At 48.9% G+C, this 14,344-nt stretch overlaps 1 long non-coding RNA gene across 1 annotated transcript; it reads left to right on the top strand.

Annotated features, from left to right (window-relative positions):
* Nucleotides 1-6,244: 6,244 nt before the first annotated feature.
* LOC138566013 (uncharacterized) lies at nucleotides 6,245-7,437 on the top strand. The gene is made up of 3 exons (XR_011301781.1): nucleotides 6,245-6,370; nucleotides 6,447-6,570; nucleotides 7,075-7,437. It is a non-coding gene; the product is annotated as an uncharacterized lncRNA (long non-coding RNA).
* The last annotated feature ends 6,907 nt before the right edge of the window (nucleotides 7,438-14,344 follow it).

Raw genomic sequence — 14,344 nt, 5'->3', positions numbered from 1 at the left:
GCAGGGGTTTCCCCCGCAACCCCCGCTCACTATACTATAAAGTATAGTGAGTGGGGTGTTGCGGGGGTCACCCCCGCAGCCCCTGTTTTTTTTTCTTCTTTTTTTCTCGGTGTGCTGCGGGGCTGTCCCCTGCAACACCCCGCTCACTATACTAAACAGTGCAGGGGACACCTCCGCAGCCCCTGTTTTTTAAAAAAAATGTTTTTTACTTACCTACAATGAGTGCCACCAAAGGTCCGAACTTTTGGTGTTCGGCCCTTTGGGTATGCATTTTCAGACTTTTTGTACAGTCAGACCTTTTTTTTCGGTCCGATCGTACAATTCCTTCTCCCAAGGGAGATCTTTTTATTGCTGTTTTTATTTCTTCAGGGGTAAATGGGGCCTCCAGGATGTCTCTTTCCTCTTGGGTGAGGCGTGTTTACCCTGCACCCTCAATATATTTGCCCATCGCTGGCCTCGTTCCCGCCTCTTCACTCTGGTACAGCTTTTCATAATATTGGGCAAAGCGGTTTGCTATTTCCGTTTGAGTGGAAGCACTTCGACCATCCTCCCCTCGGAGTTGGTCAACCCATCTCTCTGCTCTTTGCGCCCTTAACCTGTTGGCTAGCATCCTGTTGGCTTTGTCTCCCTTTTCATAGAACTTTTGCTTTAGGAATTTAAATTTTCATACTGTGTCCCCTATTCCCAAAATTTTCAATTCTTCCCTTTTCTGTTTTAGCACCCTCAGCTCTACGTCGCAATATACCCCATTGGAATGTAATTTGCTCTCTAACTGCTTAATTTCTATGTCCAGCTTTTCTTCCTGTAGCCTGCGCTCTCTTCTGCCTTTCTTCTGTGCCCCTTCTCTCATTAAGGCCCCTCTCCATGTTGCTTTTCCCGCCTCCCAAAGTGTGGTTTCTTCTACCTCCCTGTTGTCATTGTACTGAAAATATTCTTCTATCTCTTTAGTGAGTTCCTGGGCAAAGATCTTGGGCGTCATTCCGAGGCTGGCGCAAAGGGATACCGGGCACCGGTAAGGACACCGGTGCCGGTAATCCCTTTGCGCCCTATTCTGAGGTCGCTTTGCGGGTCCCGCTAAGGCCGCCTGGTTTTACCAGGCGGCCTTAGCAGGACCCGCAAAGGGTACAGGGAGCAAATAACGGTACCGCAAATTGCGGTACCGTTATTTGCACCTTCCCCATTCCCATTGAGCCCTATGGGGGCTCAAATGGGAATTGGGAATGGTATTTTCAATGGGGATTTACCGGTCCCGCAAAGGTCAGACTAGACCGGTAAGTCCCCATTGAACGAGGGCGGACTCGGTACCGATATTGGAGGTAGTCATGGCGCTAATAGCCATGGTTCATGCCGGTAATTTACCGGTACCGCCTTGGAGAAAGGGGAATTACCGCCCTATTCCAAGGTTGGGAAGGCGGTAATTCCTCCTTCCTCCATTGCCCTTCCCCATTCCCATTTTTGCCCCATAGGGTACCGTAATTAGCACCCTGGTCCCTTTGCGGGTTCGTTAAAAGCAGGCGGTAATGTACCAACCCGCAAAAGGACCTCGTAGTAAGGCGGTAAGGGTTTAGCGGTACCGGTAAAATACCGCTACCGGTAAACCCTTACCACCTACCGTGTAATGAGGCCCCATGTCTTGAAGTCCCCCCCCACTATGAGTAGCCCCTTACTCCTAGCTAATCTGGTGGCGAGGCCTTCTTCGTTAAAGGCATCTTGGCCTTGGTTGGGGGAGTATAATCCCGTCATGGTGATTTCGATCCCTTCCCATTTCCCCTGGACCATCAGGAGCCTACCTTCCATCAGCGGGTAAACTCTGGGATCTGTCAGTCGGACCCTCTTGTGTAACAACAGGCCCACTCCTCCTCTTTTCTGAGTAGCCGACGCCCAGTAGGTCCGTCCCACCCCTTTCCCTCTCAGGGGCCTCTCCTCTCCGGCTTTTAGTTTTGTCTCTTGGATAAAGAGGATGTCAAGTGCGGCTCTCTCAAACTCGTGTGCTGCTAGGGACATTTTGGCGGGCGAGTTGAAACCCTTGACGTTTAACGTTCCAACCTTTAGGAGGCTGCTTCCCTTTCCCCTAGTTTTCCTTCAATTCTAGGGTCTCTGCTTCCCGTTTACACTTTTGTCTTTCAAGTCCCTCGTTTCTCAACCCATGTTTCTCCCTCTTGTTTATTCCCCCTTGTCTCAAACCCATATGTGCCCCTGCTTCCCCCCCTAGTGAACGATAACACTTCTCAAACATATGAGTACCTGTAGAGCAGTACCTTATAAGGAGACACCCTCCTTCAATTGAGGGCCTCCAGAGTGGGAATTCCCCTTTGCCGGAGGTCTATTCTTCTGTTCACGTAGGTTGTCCTGGTTATGTTGTTGGAATGCCCTTTGGTGCGGGCTGATTCAGAGTCCATCCCCGAGTTACGGCGGCTTCAATGGTGAAGGGGAGTTTAACTTCATGTATTTCCTTCCGGCCTTGCTTCTTTTGCGTCTTTGAGGTTGTAAGTCTATTTGTGTTGATCTTGGGGAGTGAGTCCCCTGCTGGCCCTTGAGGGTTCTAGTCTCTGCATTTCCCATCAGATGCTGCAAGATTTGTTTTGCTTCCGCCGCTGTGGTTGCTCTATATTCTTCACCTTGCACCTCGAATGACCGTGCAAAGGGGTAGTCCTATCGATATCGCAACCCATTTTCTTTAAGCCATGTAGTAAGCGGCCTGCATAGTTTCCAGTCCTCTTGTGTGGGGGGAGGGGAGTTCCTTGCATCGGTTGCCCTTCTCCTTTTGTGTCTCTATGGTGGGGCCCTGCTTACGGCTCTCCTGGCGATCCACGCTGTGTTAATGGGAGCTCTCTGGGGCTTTGCAGCTTTATGTGAGCCCTTGCTTACTTCCAGGTCGTGTGGCTAACGTTCTTCAGTTGGCGTGTGTCACCCCTCACTTAGCGCAGGCTCCTGTTGATCCTACCCTTGGCGGAGCCCTTCAGTTGCAGCTCCACCCTATGTGTTAGTGGCCTTGTTCGGGGCGTGGCCGGTGCGTGGGTGAGCTCTCACTCACTGGCATGCGGGTGCGCCGTGTGGGGACCATCCGTGGGCAGCGCCTCTTCCTCCTGCGTGCTCTACCTCTCCTTCGTTTATCTTCACCTCTCCTTTGTTATTGCTCAGGCCTGTGGATTCCCCAGTGCGCCTTCCCCAGGCTTTTCAAAGCTTTGGGGGTGCTGAGGGTGCGGCATTCAGTGCCTTCACCCTCCTCCTCACTGCTGTATGGACTTTTGGATTGCCTTCTCTCGCAGTGCTCTGCGAGGCCAGACCTTCTTGTTGTGTTTGGGGCTGGGGAGGCACTGCTTCTGGGTTGTGGGGTGGCCTCTGGGGTTGTGCCTCCCCTTGTGGTGGCCTAATTCATCTTGTTTCGCCCTTCTCAACTCACTGTGTCTTATGGCCTTTTTATTTGTTGGGGGAATGACGTTGCAGCCAGTGTGCCTCTGTCTGTGTTGCGCCACTTTTCCCGAGCCCTTACAAAGGTGAGGGGGCAGGCCACAGCCAGGTTCTCCCCCCGCTGGCCTATACTGTGTGTCCCATGGTTTGGGGCCCTGGGGTAGCCTCACATTTAGTGTGTGCGTGGAGCACTGCGTTGTTCGTTCCTCCCGGGCTTCTCTCCAGCAGCCTGTCAGTGCTTGACTCTCGTCAGCACTGGGTGGTTGATGCCGGCGGTATCTTCTGCTCCTCACTGCAATGGAGCTTGCCACTATCCGACACCCAATTGGTGTCGGTGGGGCCACCCGCCGGGCCTGGCTTCTCGGGCTCCCTCTCAGTTGGGCCGTCTGTCCCCGCTGGGTCGGATCAGTGTTCGGCCCGCCCTCTTTCTCTTTCTTCCCTGCTGCATCCACCCGTATAGCACCTTCTGCCCTCCCCGCGGCTACGCTGCACTCTGCATTCCGCCCTCTCTCAGTGTGGGTTTGGAGCTCCTCATGGGGCTATGGTATAGCCCGGCCCGCATGGATCTTCGTGTTGTGGCCGTAATTGGTGCCCCTCCCCACCGTCTCCTGGGTTCCCGCTCTCGGGAGATTGTTACTGCCGGCCAGGCGCTGAGTGGGATCCAATCTCGCGGCTGTTTGCTGGGTTCTGCGATGGGACGCATCATATTCGGTGGCTCCTCCTGCTTGCCCAGCCTTTTATGGATCTATTCCACCCGTGCCGCTATGAATCGGGTTCTGGATCTGCTATTTTTCCTCTCTTCTTCTCCCCCGGCTGGAGGAGCGACACGTTAGGCAGCCATTGCCTTCCGTGTCCCCTAGTGGTCTCCATTTTGCTTAATTTTAAAGTTCCATTTAATATGGCATTCAATAAGTATTGTTTTTGCTTAATCTTAAAGTTCCATTCACTTTGGTATTCACTATGTATTTGTAGGAGCGCCTCGGTGTGCGAGCGTTCACCCTGACACTCACCGGCTTGTGGTGTCTCCTTCTGGTGGTTCCCTCTCCTTCTCCTTCGCCGGTGAAGCCAGGAATCCCCACTGGTGCTGCGCTCGCCTGCCAAGTGTCTCTCTCTGCGCACCGGCTAGAGGAATGTTTCTTTCTGGACGCGGACGGCGTCCTTTCCTGTTGGTGCTTACTCGCAGCTCCTGCTGCTGATACTCTGTAACGGAGGCCCCCAGACTGGCAATACGTACAGAGCTACAAGCTAAGCATGTTTTCTGGGAAGTTTGCCGACGTCCTGGCCCCTCGTCCAGTCCCATGACAGCTGCCTCCTCTGAAGCAAGGTCCCCTGCTGGTCCCTCCCACACAGGCCTCCCTGTTGCTCTTTGCTCTGCTCCACTGGTCTCTCTTTATGCACCTGCAGCCCGTTGACAGGCTGCAGGTGTGGTTCTCTAATGAGACTTGCCTGACCATAATTAAAGGGACATGCCTGACCTTCATGGCTCCTTGTATGCATCTTCCTCGTCGCAGTAATAGAGTGGTGAAAGGAGTTAATGTGCATTACTCTTAGTTGTTTCTTCTACGTCCCAGTACTGTCAGGTGTCATATGTGGGGAAATGAGGGGAACAGCTTTAAATTAACCCATAAAGTTCGGGGAAGGGTTTGGTCTGATTCTCAACAGGACAAGGGGGATACCATGTCTCTCCTACCCCAGTCCCCAAGGACCCTCCACGCAGATGATCCTCAGGGTCGGGATCAAAGAGCGATGGCCTTTCCCTGAGAAGAGGATCCAGGGGTCGTAGGAGTGAGGATGCCCTCAGGTTTGTCACACCAGGGAAGCTTCCAAGGAAAATCCCAATGTTTTTACTTTATCGAGGACTGGAATTAAAAGGTTCTCAATAGGGAAATTCAAGTAACTAGTGGAGAGTTTCGACCTAGATTGGGGTGACCCGAATATCAAAAATCTCAGTTTTATTACTGTTAAGGCACATCCAATGAGATGACATCCAATGTTTGATGGTTTGGTAGATAGTATTAAATTTGTCAACATCTGTCTTTTATGTCCTATCCAGCTCAAATAGCAGCTGAGTATCATAGGCATAATTGAATTGTACACCCATGTTGGTCAAAATATCAGAGTGGGTTGATGCATGTATTAAACAATGCCAGCGATAAACATGCACCCTGTGGGACCCCATAGGGTGTCAGGCTGAGGCAGATGTTGCATTGCCCCAATGTACATAGGCCCTCCTGTTACTTAAAACGGTCTTTATCCATTTAGAGGCATTGTTCGAGCAATTACCCACTATAGCCAAGGTGTTTATACATGGCTGACTTTTTCTAAACAAGATTTTTTCTAAACAGCGTTCTGATTTGTTCTAAATAGCATTCTGAGCGATGAGGACACAAATGGCTACAGTGTCTTTCCTAACCACTACCTATGTGTCGGCGCCTTTAAAATTTAAATTTAAATACACGGCTAACTTCTTTTGAATAGTATTCAGAGCCATGAGGACACTAATTGCCACAGTGTTTCCTCTTTCTTTCTTTCTTTCTTTCTTTCTTTCTTTCTTTCTTTCTTTCTTTCTTTCTTTCTTTCTTTCTTTCTTTCTTTCTTTCTTTCTTTCTTTCTTTCTTTCTTTCTTTCTTTCTTTCTTTCCCATACAAGTGGTGTTTATGTACCTAATGCCCTGTGGTCTTTAACATCCAATGCCTTTCACTTCAATTCTTAATGCAGATATTCTGTCAACTGGGACAATGAAGTTGTCAGACTCATTGAAATGTATATGCGAGGCCATGCTGTGTTTGGCATAATTTCGCTTGACCGTTCTCTTTTCCTCATATAGAGACGTAGCACATCTGTGTTGCCCTGAGATCATCTCTTCCGAACCTTTATGAGACCACTACGATGGACCCTAAAACCATTGCAGGAACCATTACGTTCTCCTATTCATTGTGCCATTGACCTGACACATTGGGTAAGATCATCTAAAATTCTGTTCACTTGTGATTAGGCTTTACATGAGTTTCTAAACTTGTGCCAGTGTATTCCAGATTGGAGCTCCATGCTAGTGCAGCAACCGTCTGTGCAGGCAGAATTACCTGGACGCTGTTAACTTGAACGACAGAAGTTTTAGTATATCACAAAAGGGGATTGCTTTCCTCCTTTTGTGTCAAGGTTAGTTTTCTTTTCTTGACAATTTGGGCCTGATTATGTGCCATTCTAATTAGTCATCTAGAGAGAGCTCACAACTTGGGCCCCTTTCTCCTCTTTTCACTGTATAGGGCTAGTAATGGCCTGTTCCTTTTCATGCACAGGCACTTTTTGGGATTTAACACTGATAGAGAATTGGCTCTACTGGCCTCTTCTGATTGTCTAAGGTGAGTCCTAGCCCCCTGCTTGTAATGCACTATGCACTTTAATGTATTGGTATCTCTTTCGACCATGACCTGTTCTTACTGCACTTTAGGACACCAATTTATGATGGTAGCACTTTCTGTCTAACACCCATGGTCCACCCTTGAGATATACACTCGGGGTGGGAGCAGTATGTTATTTCTGTTTTCATTTGGTTTTTAATGATGATGTATTTGTTGTTAATTTAGGGGTTTATCTCCCCCCTGTGTTGTTGTAATTCAAGAATAGGGGGCTCATGAGTTTATGTCTCCCTCTTCTTTTTAGAGTGTAATTTCTATCTCCTGATGAAGACGTTACTTAAATGACGTAGATACGTCGAAACCGGTTGAGAGGTCAACCTTGGACACTTCTGGGACCCATCTCAATCTATTATTACAGTATTACCCACCTGTATAATCTATTGTGGCCATGTATATTAACTGTACATTCTTTTTCTATAACCATTAAATTGATGAATTGTATGTTATGACTTTTATAGGTTTTATCTTACATATAGTGTTGTGTAGTATGAGTGTATCAATGTATGACGGACGCATGTGGATGAATGAATAAACGATTGAATGGTATCTTGTTTTTTATTGAACTTGTGTGTTCTTAATTTTACTGCTATGTAAATTACTACTTTAAGTGCTGATTAAATCATGATTCAACTCATATATTAGAAAATGTATCAGGTCTAATAAAATCCTTTGATACTTGGTCTTTAAATTTGATCCTCTAGACTTTCTTTCCGAGATTAGTTGTGACACTAATACCCTAACCCAGAGTGTGGGGTCTCCTGTGACTTTCAGAGATATATAAGGCAGTTGTGGTCAAGGAGGTCAAATGCCGCCGACAAGTCAAACAGTATCAAGCGGCTGAATTTCCCTCAATCCAATATGTTCAACATGTTAGATTGTAAATCCAGCAAGGTGTTCTCTGAGCCGTGATTCGGACGGTAGCCTAATTGTCTAGGATTTGGGATGCTGGCAGTTTCTAAGTGTACTTGGAATTGCATGCTAGCAATCTTGTCAACCATTTTCAGTGAAAAGTAGGAAATTAGTGATTGGGCTGAGATTGGTTGGTTCTCTCAGATTGAGCCCTATTTTATTCACCAATGCGGTTGCAGTACCCTCCTTGATGATGTCAGGAACACTATTATGGGCAAAAGAAGAGTTAACAAATCTAGTAAGAAAAGGAGCAAATATATTGAGTGGGGGCTGGCAGCCTCTCAGCAAATGAGGAGGTTCGGAACAGGGGAATACCAGCGGTAATCCCCCCTACTCAGAGCCGCCTCACGGCTGGAGGCCTCCATCTTCCCCCGGCAGGGAATGAGGTCAGTGTTCCTGTGCTCCCCTTTCCTTCCCCCTCCTCCCCCCTCCACAGATGTCCCCCCCCCCTTCCTTTCCCTCCACTAACCTTCTTTTTTGCTCCTCATCAGGAGCGGATGCGCTGGAAACACTTCTGTCTTCAGCGCGTCTGCTCCCGATCTGAGACCAGTCGACATGGAAAGGAAAAAGAGACTACATGTTATCCCTTCTTTCAGTTTCATGGCAGTGATTTCTTTTGTTTGCTTGTTTTCCTATTGTTTGAATGGCCACCATGGAAAGGGAGAAGGGACTATGTGTACTCACTTCTTCCTTTTCCATGGCGCCCATTTGTTTGCTTACTTTTTAAAATTGTTTTCAATGGCTGCCATGGGAAGGGAAAACGGACTTCATTTTCCCTTCCCTGGTGGCCATTTTTTAAACTTTTATTTTCCTTTTCTGAAACGCTGAAGCGTTTCGGAGCAGAAATAAATGCTTTTAATACCCCGGTCTTACGGGCTTCAGTTGTGAGAAACCTGAGGGTGTTCTTCCAAGCCGACCTTGAGAATCCCTTATTCAGGTGACCTGCGAAGGACCGACGCTTTCAGACCACAACTCTAGGGGTGGACGAGGTAGAGAGGATCACCTGGATATGGGAGCCCAGGGTTATGCTCGGGGAAATGCCCCAGGTGAGACACAGTACTATACCAAGGAAGAAGGAGAGGAGGATGAGATCCCTGAGGCCTTTGTGAGCTGTGCGGCATCTGCCTCCTTTCCTACCATTGAATCTCTCCTGCCCAGATCCAACGACCCCTCCGTATATAACCAAACCCCTAGGACTCCAAACACTGTAGCACCCAAGAATTATCTCCCCCAATCCTGTTTTTTCTGTCTTCTATCCGAATATTTCCCATCGTTCTTCTCCCCATCCCTCTGGTTATTCTTTCCCGAACACTATGACAAAACACTACCGCTGCCACAACTACCCCTGTTCATTTCATGATAATAATCCTGGTAATTTCCATTTGTTTCACAAACCCTACCAATCTCACCCTTCTGAACTTACCAAAACCCTTAGGACGGGTGAGACGCTGTATACCCCTTTTTATACCTTTTCCCCATCCTACATCGTAGGATACTCAAAAACTCTACCCCCCTTTTTGGACAGAAACACTTTCACCTATTGCGAAAGACGACGGACAAACACCAAAGCCATTTATCTGACATGTCCCAACACCAGGGACAGGCAAAGTCAAGCAATTGACCAGAATCACACACACCTGATGGCCCGTTCCCTTCCCCACATGGATAAAAGGAGGAGCCAGAGAGCACAATACGAGCAAGGCAGACCACAGAACGAGAGCTAACTCAGCACAGCAGTTCAAACGGAGGAGAAAGGCGGTGCAAGCTGAGGGGGCGACAATGAGAGAAGCGACCTTGCCCTTTCCACGCCAGGCCCGTGAAACCTCCACAGAAGGAAACGTAAGACCGCGAACAATAGCCAGCGTGTGTTGCAGCAGATGTCAATGGTATACAAGGCCCTCCTCCGCTGATAACCAAGTCGAGGGGAGACGCTTGCCACTGTGGTACCGGCCTTGACTCCAGAGAAGAGAAAAGCTGAGCGGTTCATCACAGCCGGTGAGTTGAGGGGAGAACCGATAAGAAACCGAATTGTGTTTGAACAAAAGTAGCAAAACGGCTAATTGAAGAAAGTACAAAGAACTGTTATTTTGATACAAGAGGGGAAAGCCAGCTACAGGGGAGTTAGGCACCACGCAGGTGCTTGCTTGAGAAACTCTGGGCGAATACCCTATGGTTGAAACTACCGTTACCAGAAGGCCTAGGGAACGACGCAAGAGACTTGGGTCGAAGTGATCATACGGGGGTCTTGCAAAATCCTCCGTACAGTCGAAAGTCTTTGACCGGCAAATGAAGGTGAAGCTAAGAGAAGTGAATCCCACATTTTGTGAATTGCAAACGTTGGCAAGAGTGAACCCGACGGAGGGATGCCGATGAATAGGGGGCAAAGTCTCAAGTCCTTACAAACAGTGTTGACAAGAGTGAACATGGCAGAGGGGGTCCACAGTGAACTTTTTAAAAAGACATTAAGATTTGTGAATGGCACAGATGAGATTGTGTTGAAAGCCGTAGTGAACCCGTCGGAGGGAGGCTGACATTCGAGAGGGGTCTGAGCCCGGAAGAGGGGGACTTAAGGTTGAATAACCATCACTCTAAAGACAGGTAGAAAATAACTTTTGTTTTGCTCTTTTGAATATATCAGGCCTTCGGAAACAAGAGATTGAAAACCACAGGTCCCGATATCGATAGGAACTTTCTGGGGATCTGAGCCCGGAAGAGGGGGATCCAGGGGTGAAAAGGCATCACCCAACGTGCAAGCAGAAAGGAACTTTTTGTTTATTATTTTTGGAACACAGATCCTAGGAGGAAAGAGACTTTTTGTGGAAAAAGAGACTTAACCACCGAAGGCCCTGATAGTTGAAAGCGGAACTGTTAGCTCGTGCTGGGAAAGCTTGAGCGTGTGCTGTGCTCTGGAATCCTACCTTGTCCCATGCACAAAACGTGGGGAAGGGAGACTGTAAAGACTGGAGGGGGGTCTGTATATGGTAGAGGAGAGGCACAGAGGACCCCAGCCAAGATTCTCTATTGTTGGTAGCAATGGACGAGCAATCAAGGCCTAGCTTCTCAGGAGGTGATGCAGGCTGGTTCTTAAGTACAGTGTAGTCCCCAAGACCCCACAAAGGAATGTCCGCACACTGTATTAGTTAAAACACAGTCTTTATATAATTAAGTTCAAGGTTATGTACACTATCACAATAACTCACTTTGTGCTCAGTAAATCTACAATGGCAAATATATACAGTTCTAAGTGGTACCACAATTATTATTAGATTCCATTAAAGTGCATCAACTGTACTCTGGTTAAATGTCACACAAATCACGTAATAAAGGTAACCAACAGTAAACAGAGGAGGAAAGCAGTTGGTTACAACAATTGGCAGAATACTGGCCTCTACCGTTAAACACAGTTCTGTGTGGAGATCCCCCCACCTGGGCAACCTGTAAAGTAAAGATATATCACAAGCCCAGTCCATATATTGTTCTATAAGTCTTATTTCCTTCTATAATGTTTCTACCACCCCAATGTACCTGGAATAGTAGAGTTCGACGACGAGTCATCGACGGATCCTTCTTGAGCGGCTCCCTTTAAAGCAGGAGCCACGGATCGTCGAGATCCCTCAAAGAAAGTGAACTCTGTGTTGAGGCAGCAGCTTCGGTCTCATCGGTGCTCGTCGACGGCGGAGCGTAGGCGTCTTGCAAGGAAGAGGCGTGCGGGGCACCTCGATGTCGATAGTTCAGGACCGCAAAGAGTTTGTGAAGAACTCTGGCTCAGCAAGGGCGTCGAGTCGTCCAGCGTCTCTACGGTCTTTGGGTTAGCGGAAAACCCACCGGCGGATGCTCCTCGGCAGATCGACGGCCTGGCCTTCTCCGGCGGGATAAGGCGGGCGGCGGTGCAGACGAGCGCATCCGTGAATCAAAAGTCTTAGGCAAAGGAACGTTCGGCTCCGGTCGGCGGCGGCACCACGTCAAGCGGTCCCCTCTTCTGGGCAACCCGGCTTCGACGGGCCTCCAGCGGTTGCAGCAAATTTGCGAACCCTGGTCGACGACGGTGGACGGAATGTCCGGTGTTGGTCTTCGTTCTTCTCGGCAGTCCCAGTCTCCGGTCGGCAGCCTTTCGAGGGTCTAACTTCCAGGGCGCTTCAGCGAAGGTTAGCAGTGCTCGATGGTCCCTCGGAGCATGGGAAGAGGGTGCCTAACCAGGTCCTCTCTTGGATCAGGCTCGACGGCTTTTGGATTTCGGCGAAAGGAGACAGCAGTCAACCTTCTTCTTCAGGCTCGGCTTCGAGATTAAGCATCAGTTTCAACTTCAGCTTCTGAACTATTTCTAGCAGTGAGAGGCCCCCAGATATACTAGTTGATCTCTCATTCATTCTGCTGGGTCACACTCAGGCAACCAATCCCTCAGAAGGGCATTCGACAGTCAGTCAGCCAATCAGGCATACAGTGCATTCAGGCCATTCTCCTCCCTCTCAGACACTCGCAAAAAGGAATGTGTATTGGGACAAGTACCCAGCCATTCAACACTACACACTGCATTCATACCAGTTTCGGGCAGGGCTGTCTCAGTCATTGTGTCAAACAACAGAAACCAGACATCCACAACAAGAGGTGCATATTGGTCACACACTCCATTCACCCAGGTCCCACCCACAGGGTGTACCCACAACATACAGTCACTGGGAAGGCTCCAGCCAGTCTGGCCTGGACTTCAGAACAACACCATATATGGAATTTCCACCCGACAGCCAATCAGGGGGAAGGGACAGAGTCAGGACTTCCCAGGACTTTGGGAAAACAAGGTAACAGGCAATAGAAAGCAAGAGGCCATAGTGGCCGTCTTGTTTTCTTTCAGGAATCAACTGATTCCAATGGCAGGGCCTGGGTATCCCAAAATGGAGGATACTCAGATCACCTTTCAAATTCAGCATGGAGCTGCCACCAGCCAATACCCTGCTCTGTGGGTTACACACACGGTGCCCAAAAACATACACTAGGGGCACAGGGTTGTACCCCCGCCCATGGGTGCCATAAGGGTATCCCATGGGTCTGTACACCAAACCAAAAACAGGAAGAGCTGCACTGACAGGAGTCCCACATGGACTCCTGGGCAGACAACAATACAGAACACAAATGAAAAAGGACTACAGGACAAGGACAGGGAGTCCCTGTCCCTCCAATGCATTTCCAGCATCACAGGCCCCCCCCAGACTGAGGTTAGGATGCCTAATCTCCCAGCGATAGACACCCTCATCCACACAGTCAACATACCTTCTGGAAAGGCCATCTGCATTATCGTGACTCTTCCCTGGTCTATGCTCTATGGTGAAGTCTAGCCTTTGCAGGCTAATGGACCACCTGAGCAGTCTCGGGTTCTCACCCTTCATCTGCATAAGCCACTTCAGGGGCTTATGATCTGTTTGGACCTTGAAGGTAGACCCCGTAAGGTAGGGCCTAAAACGCCTACGGCTCCAAAATATACTGACACACTTTTTTTCAACAGTAGCCCGCCTAAGTTCTCTACCCTTGAGTTGTCTACTGATGAATATGATCGGGTGTTCCCTCCCTTTGTCATCTAACTAGGACAAGACAGTTCCAATTCCGGCGTCGCAGGCATCCGTCTGGACGATAAAGGGTTTGCTGTAGCTGGGCGCACACAACACAGGTGCCCTATGCAGACTTTCTTTCAAGCCATTAAAGGCCATCTGACAGTCTTCAGTTCAATTAACCTTCCTTGACTGTTTGGGTGAAGTCAGAGCTGTCAGTGGTGCAGCTATGGTTCCATAGTCTGCCATGAAATTGTGATAATACCCAGAGAGGCTCAAAAAAGGCTCTCACCTGGGTTTGAGTAGTGGGAGTCATGTAATCCTGTACTTTACTAGGGAGAGGTTGGATTTGACCCCCTCCTACCTCATGACCAAGATACGTGACTTTCCCCTGAGCTATATGGCACTTGCTGGCCTTGATAGTGAGGTTAGCCCTTTTCAAGGCCTGCAACACCTTATCCAGATGTGTCAAATGCTCTTCCCAGGTGGAACTGTAGACAGCAATGTCGTCTAAGTAGGCCACACAAAAGGCCTCCAGCCCACTAAGTGCATGATTGACCAATCTCTGGAAGGTGGCAGGGGCATTCTTCAACCCAAAAGGCATGACCCTAAACTGGTAGAGTCCCTCGGGTGTTAAGAACGCCGTCTTTTCCTTGGCATGGTCCGTCAGAGCTATTTGCCAATAGCCTGTAGTAAGGTCAAAGGTGCTCACAAATTTGACAGCACCTATGGTGTCCACAAGCTCATATGCCCTGGGCAATGGGTGCGCGTCAGTTTTAGTGACAGCATTGACTCCTTGGTAGCCCACGCAGAACCTCCAATCCTTGTTACCTGCCTGGGAACTTGACTTGGCGACAAGGACCACGGGACTGGACCAGGGACTTGTTGAGGGTTCAATAACACCCAGATCCAACATCTTGGCAACCTCAGCCTGGATGTGGTTCATAACGGTATCTGACATATGGTAGCACCTGCTTTCGACAGGCACACTGTCACCAGTGTCACTTTCGTGCCTACACCACAGTGTAAGGCCTGGTGTCAGTGAAAACAGAGAGGCATAATGCC

Source organism: Ambystoma mexicanum, chromosome 2p (genome assembly GCF_040938575.1).
Source record: "Ambystoma mexicanum isolate Mex_15411 chromosome 2p, UKY_AmexF1_1, whole genome shotgun sequence".
NCBI classification, from domain to species: domain Eukaryota; kingdom Metazoa; phylum Chordata; class Amphibia; order Caudata; family Ambystomatidae; genus Ambystoma; species Ambystoma mexicanum.
This window is presented reverse-complemented; position numbering and strand designations above follow the sequence as displayed.